Here is a 17,033-nt window from a genome sequence, read left to right on the forward strand (position 1 = left end):
GCAGAAGGGATGCCAGAAATGGAGGCAGAGCTCACCTTTCCTTTGTCAACAAAGGAGCTATTTGTAACGCAAGATGCTGACTCCCACCGGGGACATGCGGAAATTCTGGCTGTACGCTGGCTACTTGGTAAAGCTGTCGTGATTTGTGGCTAACCAGAAAGGCACTGTTAGCATAGCAATCAGGATTTCTGTTGAGAAAAAGCATTAAGGGACTATATTAAGGAAGAAATACTCTTGGACATAAAAGTAGGTGTCAGATGATCGGCTAGGAGAGCTGTGGTTATCTGCTTCCTTTCTTGAGACTAGAAATCAAGTACCTGTAATGCAAAGTTTGCCTTATGCAGGTATAAGTACTCGATTAAAAAAAATCCTGATGGATCCTGCTGTTTGTGTGGTACTGAAAGAGTTAAGAGGAAACTTCATCTCTGCTCAGCCTAGCAGCATCCACTTCAAAAGATAAAAGCACCCCTCAGCATGAACAGGCTGCAAAATGTATTTGAAAATAAATTCTTTAATGCCAATTGTCATTACGAATTTATTTCCAAATACATTTTGCAGCCTGTTCATGCTGAGAGGTCCTTTTATCTTTGTAACTTCCAGACTGTCGGACTGAGCAAAATAGGTAGCTTTCCTTTTAAATAAAGTGGAAAATATTGGAGCAAGATTATATCTGTCACAGATTATAATATTTATATGTATTTCTCATCAAACCCAGGTTCCCCAGGGACTCTTAGATTCGCATGAGGTCTCAGAGTCCTGGATTTTGCATCTGGGTATGTGATTGCTTTAATGGAAGACCGTGCTGTTTGCATTTGCTCTACTGATACTCCGTTACACTTGGTCACACGAACATAAAAGACAATCTAAAGCTGTTTAGAAGGATGATACTTTAGGTAACACGATGAGTCAATATGCCATGGCTCAGCCTTGGCACTTAAGGTTCAAACTTGGCAGTCCTGGCTACATCTGTTATGATTTGTTAGCAATCTCTTGATTAGGAACTAAGTACCGTAGCTAGCTGTAGCCTGCACTCAGAGCTGGAGTGTAGTTTGTGTGTTTCCCTGAATTCTACCATTTTTTGGACAACATCAATTACTTTACATGCTTAAAATCTTGTGAATCCTTTCTGTGCTGGAAAATTATGAATCTCTTTTTTCTTCCTCAAAAGTACCAGGGGAAGTGGAAAACTCCAGACATTTTCAACAGATTTGTAGAACAAATGAATACTGAAGCAAAACTTGTGCACAGCGTTGGCTTCTGGAGAGTCCCAGCCTAGCAGCTTTGCCTGCTTCGCTGACATCAATGGGAGATCTGGAGTGCCCCATAAAGTCAGGTTTGTCACACAAATATTTAATCAGTTAAACTCTTAGATTTTTTTTTTTTTTTTCTTCTTGCAGCTCTACAGGAAGACTTCCTTGTCTATACTCGGACCTGTTCTTTTGGGGCCAAAACATGGATACTATTTTAGTTTTACTGAATCTTTTATGAACAGGGGTAGAGGGGAATTTGTTACATAATTTGCTGTGATTATGCTCAAACAAAATTCTTGGAACTTGAAAAATTCATTGGGAAATATCCCTGAATGTGAGCAAAACAAAAGGGAATAAGGGCTTCAGGATCTGACTCCTTGACAAGTTCTGTGTTAATGGCACCAGTATTTCAACAGAAAAAGTCACAAACAGGACAGTATAGGCACTATTAATTAATGTCTACAAACAAATGTTTTACAAATGTCACTTCCTTTACAATGTCATATAATGGGAATTATGACACCATCCCTCCAATCTTTTTTCATGTTACGTTAAAAAAACTATATGTATTTTTTTTCTGTGAAAATTTACCAACAGTAAGGTTGTTCCAGCATTTCTCATTGAAGTCCACTGTATACACAGACCAGTCAAACAAAGATTTTTATTTATTTTTTTTAATTATTTCTTATTGTGCTGACCTCTAGAGAGGCTGAGCTTGGTAACCAATTAGGAAATGGAACTGAAGTTTTGGGAGTAGGACTTCTTGGGGGGCTTTAATCACAGTTTCCATTATAGTAGAGCTCTAGAAGCCCCATTTTAAATCTCCATAAAATATAGTTCGAAATAATCCTACATTATTGGTTTCACAAAATATATCCCAAGCACTCGGGCACTGTAATGGAACTCAGGTTTTGGTCTGATAGCATGTTTGTAAGCAGATACCACAGGAAGGTGCTCCCAAAAGGGGCAGTCCTGCTTCCCCTGCTTCCCATCATCACAGGCATGTTTCTACCCTTGCCTTGGCACAAGGCTGTCTGATCCTCTACCGAAACTATTCAGGGAACTAAACACTGCCAGTGCCAACGAGGTGGTGGGAGCACACAGGCAGGACAGAGACTGCATCTGCCAAAGGGGCAGCAGCCAGCCATGAAAACATTAAGATAAATGTTTGGGTGATATCCTAGGGCACTTGTAGTTCTTATATGATTTGTAAGCATCTGATTTATCCAAAGCAGTGGAGACTTTCTGTCCTTCCCCTTCCAGGTTTATTAGAAACTGTTTTTACTGTGGGGTTTTTGGTCTACAGTTCATTCCCTGTTTGGCTTTCCAGAAGGTGCCCAAATCCCAGCCCTTACCTTTGCTGTTGCTGAAATATCTCATGGTTATGTGAGCAGAACTAAGGAACTTCACTCTTCCCTCAAGTCAGAGATTCACTGATATACCTTTTGCATCCATCTTTTGATTTCATCTGCTGGGGGTGCAGGGAGGTGAACTGAGAGCATTTGACTGAATGTTTGGAGGAGAAATTGGGATCAGAACTGGGAAAAATGTCAAAGAAAAGAGTATGGATTGGCAAATAAAAGACCTCCACCCCCAGAAAAATAATCTGTGTCCCCATCTCAGAAAGGACTGAGACAGGGACAGGTTGGAGGTAACCCGGTGGAACAGCTGAACTGGATGGTGGGAGACCCCCAGTAGGAGATCTGTGAACTCTTGGATTAGTACCCAGGGCAGAACCCAGAACTCCTACCTTTCACTTTTGGAAATGGTTGAGAAACTCACAGTCTCATCCTCCTGTAGCACTAGCAGGAGGTGATTCCTTAGTGCTGCTCTCTCCCTTGGGTAGCTCAAGTGAGAGTGGCTTGTGGGGCATCTGAATTTTGTGCCTTCATAGGCACTGGTGTGATGCCACATAAGGAAGCTTTGGCATTTTTGGCTTGCTCATTTTGTAGGAAACTTATAAATAGAAAATCGTGTTCATAAAACATTAATATGTATGCAAAGTCAAAAGTTATGAGATGTCAGAATTTATCCTTGCAACTTTACTTTCACTCCTGATCGTAATGCTATCATTTAAATACATGATATGTGTTCTTTTTACTGTGAGATATCAACCTCATTTGTTACATGATGGGAAGAGGGGGATAAATAATAATTTTGTTCTTTGGAACCTGTATGAAATTTGTTTAATTTCTTGTAGCAATTGGCAGGAACTAAGATTCTTTCCTGGCCTCTGCCAAAGGTACCTTTGGGGGCTGATCCACACAAAGCGCATTTAAAGAAGCACTTGAATTCAAAGGGTTCTATCCTTCGTATCCAGTACGCACAACTCCGGACTTCTGTGATAATTTGTACATTTTCAACATCTCCCTATTTCTCAGCTGTGGAACTGAGAGATGAACACGCACGTTGCAAGTATGTTAGGTAAGTTCACGATGTGCTGGAGGACTCCCACAAAGGAGTGATGAGTACTGCAGAAAAGCCTGTTAGGATTCATAATTCTGTGCTTAGATCAGCAGGAGGAAAGGTGTGCTTTTAATACCACAAACTGAATAACAGTGGTAAAACCAAATAGCCTTTCTCTAGTTCAGCAGTCCATCATGGGCTCTGGATGAAGCAGGAGACTTATGTAGCCATGTGGCTCAGCGGACTTGTATAAACATTGCACAGGAAAATCTATGCAAAAAATAGATCTGCCACTTCATAAAGACTATGCAATGTCCACAGTAATATTTGAATGTAATAATTATGTCTGCCCAGATGTATGACAGATGTCCAGAAGCATTCCCACAAGCTGGTTTTAAAGCTGAAAGGCACAAAACAGAGATGATGAAGAAAAATGGAAGCTGGAGACATTTTCTGCTTCATTATTTACTATACCAGGTACATAATAAAATAAAATTAATAAAATAATTTTATATAAATAAAAGCGATGGGGGAATAAAAGCGATGGTAGAGAGTGAATATCTCTGTTCTAAGCACTAAGTCAATACTCCCACCTCAAAGCCTGACTCTGAGGTAACCAGGGATATTGAAACACAGTTCAGAGGAGATGGCCTGGCCTCGGTGTCCCAAAGGGCTTTCAGCAGGGTGGCAGAAAGTAGCAGAGTAGCCAGAAATGGTTGCAGGGACAGTATCTCAAGATTTTGCATGGTTAGCAGAATTGATGCAGGCTGCCTTAAAGGAATTAAGGGTAACTACAGACGATTAATGTCCTGGTGAACCTTCTCCATTTCACACCTTGTCTAGGAAATTTTGCTTTCTCTCCATTATAATGGGAATTAAAGGGTAGCATCACCAGCTGTGCCACCAGGCAAGGGTTGAGAACAGTAAGTTCAATCTTATTAGCTACTATAGAGCATACTGAGGTCCCTGGCTGAACTCGTCCTTAATGTACACACATATGAGCAAAGGGCAGTTCAGTGAGGGAAACTTCTTGTACGCAGTAAGAGAGGCCAAGCACCTCTTCTGGGATCAGGTCTGGTGTTGAATGCTGGATTCATCCATTAGTCAACTGTACCAATACATCAACTGTAGAAAAGAGAGAGAGAGAGCATGCGGGTTTTTTTGGAAACTAGTTCAATTGCTGCAAGCAGCAGAAGGGTTTTGGAAAGCCAAGATCACAGCAGGGATGAAAGAGTTAGCCCTTATCTCCAGATTTAGAGGTACTCCTCTGAGGGAAATGAAAGCACATTTCCATGTTCGACCCTGCTACTGAGATTTCTGCCCAGTGCTTTCCAAGGTTGATGTCTGAAATGGAAAATGCACGTGTCTCCAAAATTTTATGTTTTGTGACTCCGGATATTTCTCCTGTGCCTGGGTTTTGTCCATGGACTGAATGTGCATTGTTTGTTTCAAGTTCCTAAAACCATGAGCTGAAGAATGTCGCTTAGGAATCTTAACAAATCTCATTGCGTTTTTCTGTGCCTTTTTACCCCCCCTCCTGAAGATCATATGGTAGTCCATGGCTTTTTATCTTTCAGTTTTCTTTGCTGTGTTGGAGGCAAATTGCTAAGTGAGTTCTGTGTTGGCTGAGGCCCAATGAAAGACAGTGGGGAAAGTCAGGTTGATGCTGACCTCCTACTCCCTCGATCACAAAGGAATCTGTTAACTAAAACCAATCCTATTTTCATGATAGCTTGTACCGTGTGGATACCTGATCTAGTGAGGATGGTATGTGCAGTACATGACTGTAGGATGACTAATTTTCTGTGTCCAGAGATCATAACTCAGACCTTCAAAAATCCCATGTTTTGCCTTGGTTTTAATTTTTTTTGTTTTAGAGGTGGATGCTCTCAGGGTTATGCTCAAGCCTCATATACACTTTTTAACATGCAGCTGTTGTGCTGGCTGCTTACTGTTTCTACCTCCCACCCCATTTGATTCCCATATCCCCATTAAATTGGCCTCCTGTTCCCCAGTGTCCTGTTATCCCTGCACTCTACTATTTTGCAGGGTCAGGGTTGTTCCCGTCAGTTTCTGTGTCCCACCTATGTCTTAGGTTTGCTCCCGGACTATAAAATAGCAGCTCTGTTGCTGGCCATAGGATTGCAGTAAGTGAAAGCCAGTTTTATTTCCTCTTGTGAATAATTTGAAGCAACTCTTAAGCTCCTGTGGCACTGGCATCCATTTTGAATAAGGAAAAAAAAAAGCTACAAATTGGCTAATATTTTTTCATATTTTATAGCATAAATTAGAAAAAAAAATTTCCAAGTAACTACCTTTGTTACCAAGCTGAAGCAATGACATTGCTATGATGCTCTGGGGCCACAACAGCCCTTGTGCTGTGGATGCAGATGGTGGTAGATGCTACTTGATGGCTTGGCCTTTGTCTTTAGATGATGCTGGGTATACAAGGCATAAAAGGCGGCAAAGTCTTCCCAGATCTCTGGCTTTCTGTTGTCCCAGTGCCCTGCCCTGCTCTGCCCTGCTTTACCCTGCTGAAGTAAATGAAGAAAGACCAGAGAGGATATAGCCACAGACCAGTGGGGACCAGGAGGTGGTGGTGGTGATGGTGGGAGTGGAGGAGAAGCAGCATGGGAAATTAGGAACTATTAGTAAGGGTTATCATAGGAGGGCACAACCGAAGAAATGAAGAAAGTAAGTGTTGTAAGGACGGTAGGGGAATAAGTGAGAGCCCACCCAGGGGCAGCATGGGAATGGACATCACCATTAATAGCCATAGGGAGGTAGGAGGATCTGGGAAGGAATAACAGCCTATCCCTGGCACAGGTTCTCACAGCTAATGGGAACCTTGCAAGGAATAAGGGACAGCTCAACAACTCTTCTTGCAGCCTGAAGCTTTTTGCCAGCAACCCCCCCATACTGTTTTCTTGAATGAGGTTTTTGTCTGTGTGACAGAATGGAGCTCCTGTGTTTCAGGATGATAAAAACCCTGAGTGGTAACAATTTAATGAATATGGTGTGGAATTTTCTCATGTCAGTACCTTGGCCATTTGTGGGGAAGGGCAGGAGGAAAGCAGCACAATAGCTCCCCAGAGAGGTGATGTAGGATGGGTATTATTTTTGAAAACTTTGTTTGTTGTCATGAACTAAGTTTGGTCAGAAGTTGGAATTACCAGCAGAGAGGACTACTGAATATTAACAACTGCCTTGATTCCTATCTCGAGGTGTGAATTCCCAGCATTGCCAGCAAACAGGCTGACCTGAGACACTGATGGAGGCAGATGACCTGAGAGAAAGCAAATGCAAATAGTCCTCTCAGATTTTCTCTGTGGGAGAGTTAAACATGTGACTGATGCCCATTTAGTTTGTTCTATTGTTTTTAATAGGATTTAAAAAAAAAAAAATACTGTGTGTCACAGAGCTTATCAAATGGTTAAAGTTGTCATTGCTCTGGAGGGAGCCCACTGCAGGGTCTGCATGTCCCAGGCAGATACGCTTAAGCATGGGAGGACTGCAGCCCAAAACCCTGGTGAAGGTTGTTAGCATTGTGCAACTCTGCTCCAAGGAAAGACGAACACAAAGCCTTACTAAAGATAAATCAGGGTGCATTGGAAGGGACTAAAAACTTTTTTGGTTGCTCAAAAATACTGCTGTAACACCACCTAGTTATATAAGTCTAAAAATGAACTTTTTTAAATATACTACAAACTTTGCAACACTGTAGTAAGAAAACAGTAGGACATTTATTTATTTTTTTAATTACTGTCTCAGAATCAAGAGCCCTATTCTTACAACACTGGCCAAAATCTGCTGTGATCTTTCTCCTGGCAAAGTTAACTAATGGGAAATTAGTATACAGCACAAATTTTCTCCTTCTTCCACATTATTATGATAATAACAGTAAAAAACCCACCCCAAAACCTACAGGGTAATTCCTTCCAGAGTTATAGCTGTTCAGCAGAAGGGGAAAAAATGAGCCACCAATATTTTTATTAATAGTGATGACATTAGTTAGAAGTTAGGAACTTGGCTTACAGTTCTTGGCTGTTTTTTTTCTTTTTTTTTTCTTTTTGATGCTGGAAATTGTGGGGACCTCTTACCCAAAATATGTATTTCTGCTTAAGCTTGAGGTAGCTGTGTTCCATTGGATGCCTTTTTATAACCCCTTCTGTGACTGTGGCCTCAATTTAAGGGCTGTGGCTCTGCAGAGAGCACTGAGCCTATTCCCAAGAAGCCCATGCTCTGTTCCTGGCTTTCCATCCACTCCGCTGCTTGGCATTAAGCATTTTTCCTCATACACTTTATATATCCCATCTCTCAAATGACAAACCTGTTGGGATTGGCACTCTTTCTTTTGATGTGGCTGCAGAGCACCTAGGACAGGGAGGCATCTGGCGCAAGCAGGGGCATTTTGAGTTGGTGGTTGCCAGAGTGAGGTCTGAGGGTGTGCTGGTTTTGGCTGGGGTAGAGTTAATTTTCTTCGCAGTAGCTGGTATGGGGCTGTGCTTTGGATTTGTGCTGAAGACAGAGTTGATATAACTCAGGGATGTTTTCATTACTGCTGAGCAGTGCTTACACAGAGCCAAGGCCTTTGCTGCTTCTCACCTCACCCCACCAGTAAGTAGGCTGGGGGTGCACAAGAAGCTGGGAGGGGACACAGCCGGGACAGCTGACCCCAACTGATCAAAGGGATATTCCATACCAACTGACGTCATGCTCAGCACATAAAGTTAGGTGAAAGTTGGCCAGAGGGCTGCTGCTCAAGGACTGGCTGGGCATCAGTTGGTTGGTGGTGAGTACTTGTTTTTCATTTGCATCACTTTCTTGGCTTTTATTTCTCTCTTTGTTATTTTGCTTATTATGATTATTATTAATTATTATTTTCAGTTATTAAACTGTTCTTATCTCAACCCATGAGTTTTGTCACTTCTCCCCTTCCAATTCTCTTCCCCCACATCCTGCTGGGTGAGCGGCTGCATGGTGCTTAGCTGCTGGCTGAGGTCAAAGCAGGACAGAGGGCCTGCAGGTGGGTCTGGGAGCTCCCAGTAAACAGCCTGCAGATCTCATTGACCCAGGTGTTGGCAGGGCTGATTGCTATTTGCTAATCTGCAGGAAAAGAAGCCAGGGAATAGTTGGTCTAGGTGAATGCTGTCTTGTGGGCAGTAACAACATTAGAAGGCAAAGGCTTGCAATATTATATCTGGAAGAAGTGTGTGTGAATCTCTGATAAAAGGATGTACAGTTTTTGTCACATCCTTCATTATAGTGTCTGTAGTTGCTGAATTTGAACTGTTTACTTCAAATTGGATTTAAACAAAACACAGTTACGGTCACTCTCTAAAATCAGAGAGATGTGACTCCTTCTCAGGCCACAGAGCAATATGGATTATTGATACTTCTATCTTCAGTTTCGCTTGCATTCTTGTCCTATTCTGAAACAATGAATTCCCCTCTGGCCATGATAATAATCCACAGTCATAGTCTTACAGATGTATTTGCACTGGGGTATTAAATTCTGGCTGTATTGAAGGAAAATGTTCATTGAAGCAGGTTTCTGCCTGAAAAGGTTGTTCTCCTTAAGAAATGTAAATTATTCAAAGATGCAGTTTCAGTTTCTAGCAGTCCCACCTGCCATTCAGGAAGTGTCTGTTTTCAGAAAGAATTCCTATGGGGGAGGAAATTCCCCACAGATTAGGGAGGATTTTTTCATGTAAGACTATTTTGATTTGTATAAAGGACTAAAAGGCTATTTTTCCTGTCACTGGAGAACTTCCAGCCAAATATATATTTTACTTTTTGAGCTGCTTATCTTGAAAATGTTCTTGTCCAGAAGTAGAGTTCCCAGGAATTGTCGCAACTAAGGCTATTTCTTAATGACGTAATTCTCCAAAACTTGCATTTAGAAAGCAAGAAAAATAAAGAATCATAAGCTAAAGTAAACCCTCCCCCTTGTGCCTGGGACATCTATTAACTTAAATATGCAAATTAAAACCTAAAGACTCAGTGGCAGCTCTTGTTATCTCTGTCTGGTCTGTGGGGCAGGTGCAGTCGGACGTGCTGCCCAAAGCCCAGATCCCCGCAGTGCGTATGCAGCACAGGGACTGTTGGGCTATGAGAGCACATAGAGGCTCTCTCCCTGATGCTTTTTCTAGTTGAAAACACCTTTCAATTGCATTGGAAAAAATAAACCGGTTTGGAATTTTGGAAGTATGCTTCAATCAAAATCCAGAAGAGGGAGCCCTCCATCAAAATAAGGCTCTGAACTGGATCACGACCAAGATTCACAGAAGTTTCCACTTTCTCTTCCACCTGCTTATAAATCACTTGGTGGAATTTCTTGCCTGTCTGTGTATTCTTTAAAGACTAACAGCTCACAGTTTCTAGCTTTAAACAACATCATTCAATAGCTGACATGCATGTGTGAGATTTTTTTTAAAACTCTGGCTGGGCAGAACAGATATGGAACTCGGTTCCTATAAAAGAAGGGCTTCCATTATCCTGCAAAGCAAAACATCTTTTTGTCCCATGCTCAGTATATCATACAGCAAGCCCTGATTTTTCACTCACAGCAGAACCTTCCCATGCTTTAAGGAAGCCTGTAGCTATCAACCTTGCTTTTGCTTGGCTGAAGTCAGTGAAGTTTGCAGTTGTCTTTGATGGGACAAGGAGCAGGGCCTTTAGTATAACAGACTATACAGGAATCTCCCTCAGATCCACATGATGAGTAATCAGGTCTAAGCAAGACCAATCTGTAGTATATTGAAGCCAAATGACCTTTTTTGATACTGTGTGTACTATTTGTAATGTCTGCTGTGCTCACTTTTTAACTTACCTGTAACAGCCCCAAGTGTCCAGAAGTGCTGATTGCCCTTGTTGCATCAATTTCCAGCTGCTGAGATTTTGGCACTAGGCTAATATTCATTTGCAGGTCTCTCGAGTTTACTGCTTGTCCTATCACCCTGGGTGTACTAGACAAGTTAGAGTAGATTTAAGGTCCATCCCTCTGGTAAGCAACTAAGAGTCCTCTGTCGCTTATGTTTTTACTTTTTTTTTTTCCCCCCTCCACAGAAATATTAAGGCTAATATGCCTTATAGTTGCTTGTTCACTCGACAGGGGTCTCAGATTTGGGGTATGAGTTTCATATGCCTTCTGCCCCTTTACTTAGCTAGAGTAACTTCTCATTAAAAAAAGAATTGTCAGTCAAAACTAAGGCAAACGGGTCTTCAATTTCTCATCTAAAATGTTTCTCTCCTGTTCTTTCTGACCCTCTCCACTGCCTCCCATAGTCCAGGGTAAAATCTAGACTTCAAAATTGCTTTATTTTGTAAACATCTAGATATAGCTGAGAATAGCTCCAGGGTTTGTATAATTCTCCCACATTACTACAGTCTCCTCCAGACTTAACTCCAGTGTGACTCAAAGGCACAAGTTCTGCTTAGGAACTAAATCCCTTTAGCTTCCTTGGATGTTACTGAGAGAAGATGTGACAGTGACGCTGCCTGATAGGACAGGATTTGAGAAAGCAGCACCAAAAGATGCATTGTATTAGGCAGGAGCAAAAAGAACCGTGACTGGATTCAGTGGCTAAACTCCCTGTTAAAGAGACCCTGGGCGGCTTTGCCTTAATTTATTTTTCCTATTCTCTTTTTCCTCTTTCCTCTTATTTTTCTCTCTTTCCTCTTTCCTTTTGTCTCTTCTCTTTCTCTTCTTTGTGGGCTTGAGCAAAGCATTCAGCTTTTCATATACCTTCCCAGGGCTGTTACTCTACTTATTCGGACTATGTGCACATCTTAATTTGTCCCTTGATGTACAGTTGAATTAATACAGCTCAACATTAGCCACTCTAGTCATAACTGTAAAGCAAATTTATTGAGATAGTATACATTATATGGAAAAGTCTAATTAAAAAAGGAAGGAATAGACTAGGTTCTTGGAAATTAAGCTTTCAATATATTTGTTATCCTGGATTAAACCTATGAGGTGAGTGGTAGCTGCCAGTGTTTTATGCTTATGCACAGTGGCTTGTTTGAGTTGTCTTGAAGAAGACATTAATGTAAACATATTTAGACCACGGTATATGTGTGTTTCCTTGAGCTTTAGAAAAACACATGTGTTTTACTGCTGAGTTGTGTGCTGATCATCCGTTTCAGAAAAGTCTTTGCAGTATATTTTGAGAATGGTAGGCACCATGGCTAATTGGGTAAGTTACAGCCATCCTGAGGTCTGTACATTATCAGTGGGAAGGCAGTAGTGGACAGGTTACTTCCCTTCTTCTCCCCTGCCAAAACACAAGGTTAGACAGTCAAATTGCTTTCCCCTTGGGTCTGAGGGCTAGAAGGTGAGATCAGGCTGTCAGATTTCTTTCTGTTGGAAGGTGAAAGCATGTTGGTAAATTAGATACCTTCCTGCTGCTGGAAGGAGAGCTTGAATGGGAACACCAGCGCTGAACCTCTGTTCCTGTTGGGTACATTTGCTGCCAGCCAGGAGGCAGCTCAGCAGTGGACAATGCAAGGGCTTACAGGCCAGTTCACAAGCAGTGCTCTGCCTTCCAGGCCAGAGCAGTGTAATAAAAAAGGCTGCAGATCCACTATTTTCACACTGATATTTGGTGGTTTTTTTTTAATAAAACACAGTGTAATTAAAAAAAAAAAAACCTAAATCAAATCAGTTCTATAACAGAGCTCATGGGCTGACTGCAGTTAATGCCCTTAAAATAACCCAGTAATAAATGAAAAAGTCTCCTACTGCCCACAGACAACCAGTTAACTTCCTTTTATGAAACTGTAGGTCTTTTTATGAGGCTACAAAACTGTTTCAAACAAATGAAAACCAAATGTGTAAAAACTGTGAGTGTTTTTCTTTAAACTCATACCAAAATAGCATAAGCCACAGTGCTCTTCAAGCGAAGCTCTGCCTCAGTCTCTCCAGGCTGGCTTGTGCTTTTGAGAGTGAATACAGGGCTCATCTATTGAGCAAACTGCTGCATCGTGCTGTTAGATAGAGGATCTATACAGTAACTGTACCGGAGAGATTAAGCAGCCATTCAGTATGGAACTATTCAGAGTAGCGAACCCCGAGATACGCAAAGCATTATGCAACTCAGATTGGCACGTGTTGTGTTCTCCAGCCCAAAATAGTTGCTATTGTGGAGACAGGCTATTTTAATATTCACATGCAAAAGCTTTCAACACATACCGAACCTATGCCCTGTCTTATAATATTATTCATTCTAGTACTAAACAGACATGACTCCAAAACCAGCCCGCTATAAATGAGTGCATCTCCTATTGAGATCAATAAGAATTGCACTTGCTTACACCAGGGCTGAATTTTTGCCTATAAATTACAGTTCCGCTGTGGATGGAAAATACATTAACCTTCTGTGAACATAAAACTCAGTGTGTCATCTGTAGGATTTTGCTTTTCAGTGATTACTTCTTAACTGGAGAACAATCACATTTTGAGTGGGAAATGTTTTAGCAACAGATCTTTGTGTACCGGCTGAACATGCTCGTGTCTTGGCCTTGGTGAAAACAATTCATGTGTAATGATCATGGTCTGGGCACTTAGGTCTTGAATTCTGATAAACTCCTTGTAAAGACTAACAGCCAGGCTATTTTGGCCAAGAAAGCAGTAAATGAGACTGCAATAAGACAAGTTATTACATGGAGTAAACCTTAATAAGCAAAATGCACGGCTTGTTTTATTTCGTGTATTGGTGAGTTACTGAGTCTTCGCATTAAATATGACCTCATCTGGCTCATATTTCAGTCAAAGGCTAAATCCCTACTCATATATTTACCTGACCATGCAGATAGTACTGATGCCAAGACCCATTAAGATAGACAAGCTGTCATGTGTCCCTGTGAAATGAAGGAGAATCGGGCTCCTAAATGTTCTTGATGCCTTTGGGCCGCACTGGATTTAGGCACTGGCACGTGTTAAGTTACCAACGTTTAAATTTCTGTCTGTGCCACAGCTGCCTGTGAAGTTTTTGCTATGTGCTCCTTAGTGAGAGAGCTCTTGGAGAGTGAATACCCAAATGGGTCTAGGATATGGAAATTCCAGAGGAAACCACCTCATTTGTTACAGATATTGGACAAGAGTCACACAGCACATGAAAGGCCCACAGAAGCTTTGGGGGGTTTTTTGGCTCCCCTTATACTATATATGTAAACAAGCTTTGTGGGGTCCATGGCAAAAGCAAGTTGACACGCAGAAGATAATGTACTCTGTCTTAAAAATGAAAGTAATTTGAGAACACGATATTGCACTTGAGAAAAAACTGTGAACTTGCAGGTGAATTGTGCAGAACAATGCATATCTTTAAGAGATTACACACAGATCCTTAATTTGAAATGTTTTCTGAATATTAAGTGTTTAATTGTGCACTCTCTCGATGCAGTTGCTTCTTAAAGGAGTATAGATTATATATGCCATCTAGTTTTCTATGGAATGATGTATGACATTTGGTCAAATGCATTGTGCTCTCAGGATGAATTATAAAGTACTTAAATGTATTTCATTACACATTATACTTCAACTTCAGGCAAAAATGTGTTTTGTCAAAATATTGATTTGTATTATCAGGGCACGTTGTATAAAATCCAAGACTGAATTTCATTTTAGGGAACTGTGCAATTTGTCTAACCATTCCAAGGAAAAGGACATCAAATACATATGAGCAACTGTGTTGGTGAAATGAATTTTAATCATGTTTATCATCCTTCCAGATACACTGTACAATGGGATTTGATAAATTTCACTCCCTAGACCTTAGTCTGATCGCTGATGAGATAGGAATGTTACAACGTCCCAGTGGCATCGAGCTGGATCCCTGCTCTTAATAGGGTGCTGATAATACAGACACTAGTAATTTATCTGTTACTTAAGAAAAATTAAATCTGATTCCATGAAAGGAGGAAAAACAAATAAATGAATATAGGTGAGAATTAATGTAGACATAGCCGGCACGATGTAATTGGTATCTAGAGGTTTTAAGGACTAAATGTAGCTATTTGAGGGATTGTTTTTTTCTTTCAGTCTTGTGGTTTTAACTTTAGAGTCTCTCTCTCTTTCCCCCCCCTTTTTGTCTTTCTTTTTATTTAACTTTCCTACAGATTTTCTACATGACCTTGGAAAAGTTGGATGGGGCTGATTCTGCACTGGAAAGTTGATGGGCCGTATTCCACAAAGAGATGAGGACTGAAACTGCATCCTTCCTGTAACTCCTGTCTCTTCCCTTGTAAAAAGAGGCTAACACTGTACTCCTGCCTCCTCGAGGTGCAGCAAAGCTAAATCACCTGGTATTTGCAAAGATTCTAGTATCAAAAAATGTGGGCTGCTTCTGCTTGAATCTGCCGAGACTCTCAAGAGCAAAGGCTTTGCTCTGGGTGTGAGTTACCCACCAGAGGGCAACATCACTCTCGCACATGAAAATGATGCATATGCTACTTGATCCAAAACTTGCCAAAAGCAAGAGGAATCTTTTCTTTGGCCTTTATAGCTCTGTATAAATGCAGAATTTTACTATATTTCAGTATTAGCCTTGAAATGAAATGGCAGCGTGTTAGTGCTCCCATGGCACTGTTGGCAGCTAGCCTTAGAAAAAAGCTTCAAAACCTTCCAGTGCCGGCCAGAAACACAATAGCAATTTTTATTTTGTTAGTGGTTGATACAGTGCTAATATCCTTAACAGCTGTGACTATGCAGTGCTTTGAGTGTTGCATGGCTTTGGTTAACTTTTATCACTCTTATCTATTTATTTGATATGTGACCCAGGGGCATTTGAGGTGCACGTCACAGGACCTGGAAAAGAAAGACGTCAAGTGGATCCTGACCTCACAGAAGTCAATGGCAGCATTTTCTTTCATTTTCAGGGGGTCTGAACTGTGCCTGAGCTTCTCCTCCGAAGCCTATGGCTGTCAGGGTCCTTTGGGCACTGATGAGCCTCACTAGCCCTGACCAGCTTCTACCCTCTGCCCAGGAGCACTGTTTCAGCTCAGGGCTCGGCATGCAGTCCTTGCCTGAGCTATGCTATGCCACGTCTATCTTTGACTGTGCCCTCTGGACGGATCCATGTTGTAGTCCTGTCTCCAGTATTACCTCTCGCCCTTGTCTGCTGGGTGGACCTTGGAACTGGCTGATTATAACTATTTTGCCTTGTGTGAGGCTGTTGATGGGATTCATTGCTATGACCACCTGGCTCTGCCCCATGTTCAGACCCTGCGGGACTGCACCCTGTCAGTGACGGCACGGCCTGTGCCGGGTCACACGTGGCTCCTGGCTCGTCTCCGCTCATGGCACAGCCCTGCTCATGCTGCTCCCTGATGCTGCTCCCGCAGAGACTGAATTTATGCCCTGTGACAAATCCTCTGATGAGAAATTCAGTCAAACCATTTAGAGTGCTTGAAGTGAACTGGGGGGTTATGATAAATCTTTGCAGGATCACAGGTCTCTGTAATGCAAAAATGCGCAACCCTAGATATAGCAATAGTTGTATACAGCTTAACTGAGCAGTAATGCAGCTTTTGGACCCATAGGAAGCTGGCTTTTTAGATATCCAGATCTACTAAAGAAATGGCTAGTCCTCAGCCTTGCAGAGAGCAACTTGAAAAGTTAAGAACTCTAGATGTCAAAAGAACAAGAGTTGAAAATGGAAATATCCAGACAATCCCACTTACATTTATTGTGCTTGGAGTCTAGGAAATCAGGTGGATTTTAAGCTAACTTCATAATTTATTGCAGTTTATTACCTGATACTTGGATGCCTGTGATTAGCCAGACACAGAAGATGACAGGCAGTGGTATTTTTTGTTCACCGTGAGGCAAAAGGGGCAAACTTCAGTCAGTTTTCTATTAACCTTTCCCCTCCAAACATCCAAACAACAAATGCATAGAAATACTGGTATTTAAATTTGAAATTCTGTTGGTGGGGTAACAGCTCTCCCCAGGGTACTTATCTGTAAGGTAACAATTGCTTCACATTTTATATTCTCTTTCTTGTTCTCGATTTTTTTGTTTAAGAAATGCAACCCTCAGAATGATTGGGAATTTCTTTTGGATGTTTTTAATAGGAGATGCAAATACATGCGCAAAAATTCAAGACTGAGTCACTGATATTTCCTTCATCAGCCTCTGGGTCCTGTATCCAACAGGTGCCAGGGAAGGGCTTTGTGAAATTCAGATGTGTTTCTGCGTGATCTGTGCACCAGCTTTGATTTTTCAATTGCAGTGGGAGAAGTGTCATTGTTTAGCAGCTAGTTGCAGGGAGAAACTTGTCCAGCCCCAAATGGGAATTGCATCATTTAACGTGAACTTCACGCTGAAATGGAGGGGATGTAAAATGCCCAAGTTTTGTCCGTTTGGTGTAAGTA

At 41.5% G+C, this 17,033-nt stretch overlaps 1 long non-coding RNA gene across 1 annotated transcript; it reads left to right on the plus strand.

The window, feature by feature from the left end:
• Nucleotides 1-1,072: 1,072 nt before the first annotated feature.
• LOC142600498 (uncharacterized) lies at nucleotides 1,073-16,819 on the plus strand. Its single transcript, XR_012834008.1, has 3 exons — nucleotides 1,073-1,333; nucleotides 3,451-3,674; nucleotides 14,778-16,819. It is a non-coding gene; the product is annotated as an uncharacterized LOC142600498 (long non-coding RNA).
• Nucleotides 16,820-17,033: the final 214 nt, after the last annotated feature.

Source organism: Balearica regulorum, chromosome 2 (assembly GCF_011004875.1).
Source record: "Balearica regulorum gibbericeps isolate bBalReg1 chromosome 2, bBalReg1.pri, whole genome shotgun sequence".
NCBI lineage: Eukaryota > Metazoa > Chordata > Aves > Gruiformes > Gruidae > Balearica > Balearica regulorum.